Source organism: Porites lutea, chromosome 7 (assembly GCF_958299795.1).
Source record: "Porites lutea chromosome 7, jaPorLute2.1, whole genome shotgun sequence".
NCBI lineage: Eukaryota > Metazoa > Cnidaria > Anthozoa > Scleractinia > Poritidae > Porites > Porites lutea.
In genome coordinates, this window is record NC_133207.1 from 11639540 (window position 1) to 11649261 (window position 9722).

The window sequence follows — 9722 nt, forward strand, 5'->3', positions numbered from 1 at the left end:
ATGGGTGTGCAACCTTAAGGGCAGCCTGTGTTGGTTAGCTCTACCCAAAGAATCACTGAGTACACTACACTTATGGGTGTGTAACGTTAAGTTTAGTCTATTGTTGTTAGCTTCACCTACAGAATAACTGGCTTACGCTACAATTATGCATGCGCCACCTTAAGTGCACGTTATGTTGGTTACCTCTACCTAGAGAATCACTGGTTACACTCTAGTTATGGGTGCGCCACCTTAAGTAGAGTCTATATTGGTTACCTCTATCTTCAGAATCACTGAACTACACTACACTTATGGGTGTCCAACCTTAATTGAAGCTTCTGCTTTTTAGCTGTACCTTCAGAATGACAAGAATACACTACACTTATTGGTGTCCGGCTGTATTGGTGTACTTACAGAATCACTAAGTTACACCAGACTTATGGTAAGGCCACGTTAAGTGCAGCCTATGTTGCTTACCTCTATTTTGAGAATCACTGGGTTAGACCACACATATGGGTGTCCAGTCGTAAGGGCACGCTTTGTTGGTTAGCTCCACCTACAGAATAACTGGTTTACACTACACTTATGCATGCGCTACCTTAAGTGTTCCCTATGTTGGGTACCTCTACCTAGAAAATGACTGGTTACACTACAGTTATGGGTGCGCCACCTTAAGTAGAGCCTATGTTTGTAATCTCTACCTTCAGAATCACTGGGTTTCATTTCAGTTGTTGTTGTCCTACCTTAATTGAAGCTTCTGCTTATTAGCTGTACCTTCAGAATCACTGAAATAGACTACACTTATTGGTGTCCAGCCTTAGTTGCAGCGTATGATTGTAAGGTCTCCTTACAGTATCACTGAGATACACTAAACTTATGGGTACGCCACCTTAAGTGCAGACTATGTTGGTTACCTTTAGTTTAAGAATCACTTGCTTATACCACACATATGGGTGACCAACCTAAAGTGCAGCCTAAATTTGTATGTTCTACCTACAGAATGACTGGGTTACACTACACTTATGGGTGCGCCACCTTCAAAATCACTGAACTACACTACACGTATGGGTGTCCAACATTAATCGATGCCTATCTTTGGGAGCCCTACCTACAGAATCACTTGGTTACACTACACTTCTTGGTGTCCAGCCTCAAGTGCAGCCAATGACTGTTATGTCCACTTACACAATCACTGGATCACACTAGAATTATAAGTGTCTTACCATCAGCGTTACACCACACATATGGGCGTGCAACCTTAAGGGCAGCCTGTGTTGGTTACCTCTACCCAAAGAATCACTGAGTACACTACACTTATGGGTGTGTAACGTTACGTTTAGTCTATTGTTGTTAGCTTCACCTACAGAATACCTGGTTTACACTGCACTTATGCATGCGCCACGTTAAGTGCACCCTATGTTGGTTACCTCTACCTAGAAAATCACTGGTTACACTACAGTTATGGGTGCGCCACCTTAAGTAGAGCCTATGTTTGTTAACTCTACCTTCAGAATCACTGGGTTTCATTTCACTAGTTGGTGTCCTACCTTAATTGAAGCTTCTGCTTATTAGCTGTACCTTCAGAATCACTGGAATAAACTACACTTATTGGTGTCCAGCCTTAAGTGCAGCGTATGATTGTAAGGTCTCCTTACAGAATCACTGAGATACACTACACTTATGGGTACGCCACCTTAAGTGAAGACTAGGTTGGTTACCTCTAGTTCAAGAATCACTTGCTTATACGACACTAATGGGTGACCAACCTTAAGTGCAGCCTATGTTTGTACGTTCTACCTACAGAATGACTGGGTTACAGTACACTTATGGGGGATGCACCTTAAGTGCAGCCTATGTTGGTTACCTCTAGTTTAAGAATCACTTGCTGGTAGTAAAGGGGGTCTAGTCCCGCACGATTTCGGATAATTTTTCATCGGACAACGCGGATACCATCATTTGCTAAGGACGCAGTAAGTCAAGCCAATCCAGTCATTTAGGTCAATTCAAGTCAATCCGAGTTACATGTTTAATCCTTAGTGAAGAAAATGCCCTAACCAAGCGAGCGAATGTCCCAATCCTAACCAGGCGAAGACATCAGTCGAGTTCAATGTTGAGGCTTAAATACAAAAAATACAGCAGGAAAAAGCAACGAGAGCAGAGTAGCGCAGTGGAAGCGTGCTGGGCTCATAACCCAGAGGTCCGAGGATCAAAACCTCGTTCTGCTAAACATGTTATTCTTTTTCTTTTGTTAAATCATTGTTAAATCATTGTTTATGCTAATGACAGCGGGGCAAGTTTGAGCAAGCCTGATGACGTGTTTCTATTTTTAGAACATGACGTCATTTTTACACTAACGGAGAGTATAAAAGAAGGACACCGACAAGTAAATTCATTTGATTACGATTTGTTGTACTGTGCGGAGCTCTCACGATGCCGATTACTTATCCGAGACCGTGCCCTACGTGTGGAACAAAAATTAACAACCGGAGTAATTTCTCTTGTCATAAGAAATACTGTGGGAAGAAAATAGATCCTGTTCCATGTCCACACTGTGAGTCCACGTTTACAAGAAAAGATGACATGTTAAGACATGTAAGAAAGTTCCATTCCGAAGGAGCCAAGCGTAAAGCAGAGGCCAACGAAGAATTAGCAAGGATGGAGTTACTTCATTCCAACAAGGTTCCAAGGTTAAGTGATGAAAGTCAACAAGGTGGCGCTGTGACAACCCGAGGTACCAAACGTGCGAACGAAGTGGATTCCAAGCCAGAGGCAAAATCACAGAAACCATTTGTTAGTGAAACAACAAATGATACTACGGAAGAATATGGTGGCGGCCCCAACCCGCTCTTTGTCGCGGATGTGAAGAAATTGGGACCAGCGAAACGTTGGAAAAACAATGCTGTAGTCAACCACAAATTTATCATGACCTTAGACCAACAACGTGAACAAAAACCAAACGGAGATTTGAATATTGGAGCAACCCATGCCACTGCCGTAGCCACTGACAATCCGATTGATGAATTGAAAATCCCAGAGGATTACTGGATGAAGCTCCAAATTGGGAGTCGTCAACACCGACGGGAAGGTTTAACAGGAGAAACATGGAAAATTCCCGTGGGCGATTTTACCCAGAGAGCTCAACTGACACAAGCCTTATTGACGAAACTTTCCTTGGTGTTGAACAGCGGTGAGTTCATTAACAATGATGTGGGGTTTTCAGCATCCGTACTTTTCAGCCGACCGGAACGAAAAGGCGGTAAGAGAGCAGGTGCAGCCCCAGGTCAAAAAATATGGGAACACATGGCGAAGGAATCCAAGTGTGTGTGTGAAATAAAGAACAAGGATACTCTCTGTTGCGCTCGTGCCATTGTCACGATGCGAGAGTATGCCAAACGCCAAGCTGGTCAAGACAACACCTTTGAAAACTATTCGTCAAGATCGGGGGAAGAATTCACAACAGCTCAAAGAAGCCAAAAAGCTCCATCAAGAAGCCGGTGTACCAGAAGGTTTATGTGGTTTAGACGAAGTAAACCAATTCCAAGAGTACGTGGGACCAAAAGGTTTTAGAATCATTGTAGTGGATGCAGCACGGAGCGGTGTGATCTGTAAAGGAGACAAGTATGAAGACGAAGATAAGACCATTGCTCTAGTGAAATCTGTGTACGTGGATGACAACAACCAAGAGAAAGCACATTATGATGGTCTCTATTCCATCCCTGGGTTTATGAATCGCAACTATTTCTGCAAAAAGTGTTGTAAAGGCTACAACACAGAGGACAGTGCCCATCACAGGTGCCAGGCTAAAAATTGTCCAGCCTGCAAAAGGAAAAAGATCAAGGATGAGGATGGTTGCCAAGATTTTACGTTATGGGCCAAACCAGAGCGCAGCTGTAGAGCATGCAAACGGGAATTCTATGGGGAACAATGCTTTAGAGCACATCTCATTCAACATGAAGACGAGGATAAAGAGTTGAAAGGAATGAAAGAACAATTGGAGCAACGTCTAAATGAAAAACTTCCCTCCATTATGGAAATGAAAAGCACCTGCAACCAATTTCAACGATGTTCCAAGTGTATGGTGTCCTATAAAGTCAACAAAGAGCTGCCACACAAATGTCTGCATACACAATGCAAACATTGTTTGGAGTATGTGAACATTTAAGAACACAAATGTTTTATCACGTCCGAGGAAGAAAAGCAATTTCAAACACAACTCCACGATTTAAGAAGAAAGAAAAAGAAAAAGGAAAAGTTATTGGGAATGATCGTTGAAGGTCTACCAGACGAACACACACAAACCATGATTGATGAGTTGGTTGCCAAACGTAAGAAAAAATTACAAGAATTGGATCAGATTAACAGCGGTGTGCCTATGGCTGATATCAAAGCACAAGCATACGAAGAACGATTGAACACCTTGCGAGAAAAAGTGATTGACCAACTGCTGGATGAAGAAATAGAACCAGACGATATCACTTTTGACATGGTTGAACAACGCATGCCAAAACAAACAGAGCTCCTAAAGGGACCTAAGAAGATCTATGCAGATGATTTGGTGTTTGCTGATATAGAATGTATCACCGACAGCACGAAAACATTCAGTCCTGTTCTCATTTGCTATACACGTGGATATAGCAAAACCATTTATCATCATTGGGGTACAAACTGTGTGATTTTGTTTCTTGAAACTCTGCAGAACTGGTCTGAGGCAGAAAAATTAGAACAAGGACTTGACAAAGCACCTGAGTTTACTATCTTTATTCACAATCTGAAAGGTTTTGATGGTGTGTTAACTACCAACACCCTCTACAATTCAAATTTGAAAGTGACAGATCAGATGGGCACTGGAACAAAAATTCTTCACTTCAAGCATGCCAATCTAATCTTTAAGGATTCTTTGAACTTTCTCAATATGCCGTTGAGTCAATTTCCTAAGACCTTCGGATTGACGGAGCTGAAGAAGGGATTTTTCCCGCATAAATTTTCTAAGCTGGAGAATTGGCGGTATGAGGGCCCCATCCCTGATCTGAAGTACGACGAGCCACAGCACATGACAGAGGAGAAGAAAGAAGAATGCGAGACTTGGCATGCTCAACAAGCGAAAGAAGGAAACAGTTGGAACTTCCAAACAGAAATGTTGGACTATTGTAAAAGTGATGTCCAATTGTTGAGAGAAGGTTGTCTCAAGTTTGCTGAGGATACCATGCAGGAAGCAGGGTTTAATCCGCTGACCCAATGTATTACCATTGCATCAGCTTGTCATTATTTCTGGCGTAACTATCAGATGGAGCCAAAAACGATTGCTATTGAACCAACCCTTGGATGGGGTGGATTAAAAGTGAACCAAAGTAAAATCGCTTTACAATGGTTGTATTTGGAAGATCTGAAACTAGGCGGTAATCGTATCAAGCATACCCGCAATGGTGGCGAACAGACGCTTCAAGTAAAAAGAGGAACAGTGAAAGTCGACGGCTATGATCCCCCCACTAAAACAGTCTTCGAGTTTCAAGGGTGCGAATACCACGGGTGTAAAAAGTGTAAACCGAATGGCAGACATGTGAAAACGTTCCACCATCCAGACAGGACAGTCGAAGAGTTATATCAAGTCACCCAGTTTAAAATAGATTTGTTGAAACAAGCAGGTTACAACGTCGTGGAAAAATGGGAGTGCGACTTTAGAAAAGAATTGGAGCAGAACGAGCAACTACAGGCCATGGTGAGCAACATGACCTGGGTTTCCCCCCTAGATCCCAGAGTGGCGTTCTATGGAGGTCGAACAGGCATGGCGAAATGCCATTACCAGGCAGAAGACAACGAGAAAATTTTATATGAAGATTTTACGAGCCTTTACCCCACCATCAACAAGTATGGGACGTATCCCATTGGGCACCCTCACATCATTGTCAACCCTGTGAACCAAAACATCCAAGATTACTTTGGAATTGCTAAAGTCGATGTCCTCGCTCCAGAAAAGTTACTACATCCAGTGCTGCCAGTAAAATTGAATGGAAAATTGTTGTTTCCTCTGTGTGTAAAGTGTGCAGAGGATCAATTAGAAAGACCGTGGCATGAAAGAAGTAATTTGTGTCCACACAGTGACGAAGAAAGAATGTTGAGAGGTATCTGGTGTACGCCAGAATTGCAGAAAGCTGTAGAGAAAGGATATCACATTGTGAAAATCTACGAACTCTGGCACTTTCCAGAGGAACAAAGGAGTCATGGTTTATTTGCACCATATGTAAACACATGGCTCAAACACAAAACAGAAGCCAGTGGATGGCCGTCAGACGTAGAAACAGAAGAACAAAAAGTTGAGTACGTAAGACAGTACGAAAAGCACGAAGGTATTAAGCTGGAAAGGTCTGTGAAAATGTGGCGTTCTTCGAGTGGGTCTGGCGTTCATCGCAAGATAAATGATGAACCTGCCGTAAGTGTTCGCTTAGCTTGAGTAAGTCTTGTTTACCGCAAATCGGACACACGCGTCTGTGACAGTAAGGCATCTTTACACTACGAAGTCTTCATGCAAATGAAAGCAATGAAAGTGTTTTTGGTTTCTATTTATAGATTTTTGAGGCTGGGGCCTTAAAGGTCTTAGGGGCCTTGGGGCCTTAAGAAAATTTTGTTAGGGGCCTTGGAACCTTGGGACCTTGGGACAAAGGGGTCTTGGGATCTTGGGACCTTGGGACCTTTGGATGACACATTTGTTAGTTGCAGCCTTTTTCCACACTTAATCGTTTTAAAATGTTGACTTTTACTGCACATTACAATTTTAACTTGCAGTCTTTTACTGCAACCTACTCCTCCTCATAGAAGGATACGTTCATCAGCAATCCTGTGTTTAAGTTTTGTTTCATGGTTAGCTGATCTGCTAGCGCTTCGAGGATTTCATCTATTCTTTTATAAGACCACTGCTCTGGTGTGAATTGACACCTATAGGTCGCCTCCCTATATTCTCTGGAGGAAACTTTGATGGTGATCTGAGATGTCTTGGGTGTTTTTCTCGTCTCGATAATCTCATTCAAACCGTGATACAATGGATACAAGATTTCAAAATCGAAGTTACGCACGCCCTGTTTTTCTGGTAATAGTTGGGTTATGTCAACCCTATACTAATCTGTGCTTCCGATTTTGGAATAACTGACTTTAAATATTGGGTCATCAAGCGCTAATTCCATCCAATGTAGATTCTCGTCGTTCTCAGGGTACATGACGCTCTCTGTTTGCTCATGTTTAGCCTACATTTCATCAAGATCTCTATCCCACTCACGCTGTTCAGCAGGTGTCCAGTCGTCATACCCTCCTACCCACATGGTGACTTGTGATAAAATGATAAATAGACTAGCACTCCCCTGCCTTTTATACCTTAGCCCTCGTCTCAGACTATAAATTGAATCAGTCCTCACCCAAAGACATCATTTTCACCTCCGATCTGGTTAAGGTAACATGTCTGCACTCGAAGAAGACAACTCTATGGAAATGTCAGAACCTACCGAAAAAACAACAACAACTGTGACCACGTTGAAGGATTATCGACAAAAATTGATGGCCACTCGTGCACGCATCAATTACCGTGAAAGAACGATCAAAGGGTTTAAAAACCATCTTAAGAAAGGCACGTTTCCACAACGAATGAAATCTATAAAACCCTACCCAAAAATGAGTTCATCTGAATCTCAAGCGATCGTCAATGCTGCCTGTGATCAGGTGCAATGTGTCATTTTAGATCAAATGATCCAAGAAGAAGAGAGAAAACTCGTCGAAGATCAAGACCAGTATCAAACCCTTAAAGCACAACGGGACGGTGATCGACCACAGCTCAAGACCCCTAAAAAACCCAAGAAACTGCCTATGACTACACTCCAGCAAGAGCTCGCCGATTTCCAGTCAGAATTTTCGCAACTTTGTAGTATATTAGAAAACAGACAGTAAATAAAACAGTTGAAAATGGTTAAACAATGTGTGCATTTTATTGAACTATTAAGCAAGCTAGTTACATCCATTGTGAAGTGTAATATTTACAATGCGGTGAACGTTAACTGTCCTCGTACATACTTAGCTTTCAATCTAAGCCAATACACTTGATTTTCCACTAAAGTCACTGGCTTTGGATGTTTAACAAGCACCTGCCATTGTCCTTTCAAGTTTCGAGTGACGGGTGGGTTTAACTGTTCGACATCGTGTAAACGACATACCATCCTCGTAGTTGACTTGATTGCGAATTTTTGCAGTCCGTTCTCGTTTTGTCCCCTGTAGATCCCTTCTACTGCCTGCTCTAAAATGTTTTTAAAGTAAGCAATCACTGCGCCTGCTTTGGGATCAATGTTTCCAATACATGTAGAGCCTACAAAGGTGCGATTGCCGTTGATCTTGTTCTCCATAAAAAAGTAGGACTGTATCGGTGTTTGACTGCAGGGACAGACGTTGTGTTCTCCTCGTTTAATAGGTCTGGATTCCACAAACATCCACTCGTCCTGAAAATCCTGTTCTTCACTTAAATGTTGCAAATGTAACTGTAAATTGTCCTTTTTCTCACGACAGATTGGTCCATGCATACATCTCACGTGTGTTTGTCTGTTATCTTTTCTTGTAAATGCTGCGTTGCAGTACCAGCAATTGTAGCGCAGTTTCTGTTCAGCACATACTGTTGCCATGTGGAGTCTCATTTTGTGAACAGTTGTTAATTCTGTTCCACACATCGAACAAACAAAACGTAATGGATTGTTGGAATGTTGCTGTCTTATGTGGTGTTGCATATTTCCATACTGTGAAAACGAGAGTGGACACAACGGGCAGTGATAGCGATGTTATGTTGTACCGCAGTGCTTCTTATGATGAAAGAAATAACCTTTGCTGAATTCTTTGCCACAGTTCGGGCACTCTCGTGGGTATGTTGCTTTCGGCATGGTTGTGAAATATTTTTCTATCTAATTTGACTCACTCTTATACTTTGCAATAATTTCCCGGAGGGTTTGGACAATGACGTCAACCGGGCATGTCTGGGCAAGTCAATGATGTCATCAAGGTATGTCTGGACATGATTATCTCTTGGGACCTAACATGTTTAAGCAAGATCTTCATGAAGGACTGTGATCACAAGCTTCATGTTATTGAAAGGTGCATGAACCACCAGTTAAACCAGTTAAAACTTAGCCAATCTAACATGGCTAACATGGTGCGTGATAAAGATGTGGTCCACGGAAAAAACGCAAACACTGGAATATTTGTCAACACTCCTACACATCTTGTAAACGGAAGGGCAATCGGTTCCACTGCTTGTAGCGTCAAATAACATTTGCGTTTTCATCGAATACCTTTGACTTGTCATCCAACGTTGAACAGCATGTAATAAGCCATCACTCATTGACATGAGTAAGTTTTCATTCCATTCTGGTACTCTGTGCTGATGAACTGTGAGATCCAACTGGATTTCTTGTACAGCCTCGTTGTTTCTTACTACACGGTCAGCTAATTTGGTCAATTCTACTGAAATCACTGGATTGTAAATATTATACCAATGAGAACTCATCCGACGTTTTTCTTGCCAAAACGAAAGCTGTTCCAAACCTTGCATTGACACAGACAGCATTTTTCTTCCACACACTAACCTTGACACTTGTTGTATGACCGACATACACTGAGTCCGCAACTTTTTTGTGAGCACTCGTACCCAATCCCTCTCCTATTTGGGGTTAAAATGTTAATAAGGTTGAGGTTAATCTCTAGCCCCCTGGGACTAGGGTTGA

The 9722-nt window shown here is 42.2% G+C and overlaps 1 non-coding gene across 1 annotated transcript; it reads left to right on the forward strand.

Annotated features, from left to right (window-relative positions):
- The first annotated feature begins 2132 nt into the window (after positions 1 to 2132).
- Positions 2133 to 2204, forward strand: Trnam-cau (transfer RNA methionine (anticodon CAU)). Its single transcript has one exon. It is a non-coding gene; the product is annotated as a tRNA-Met (tRNA).
- Positions 2205 to 9722: the final 7518 nt, after the last annotated feature.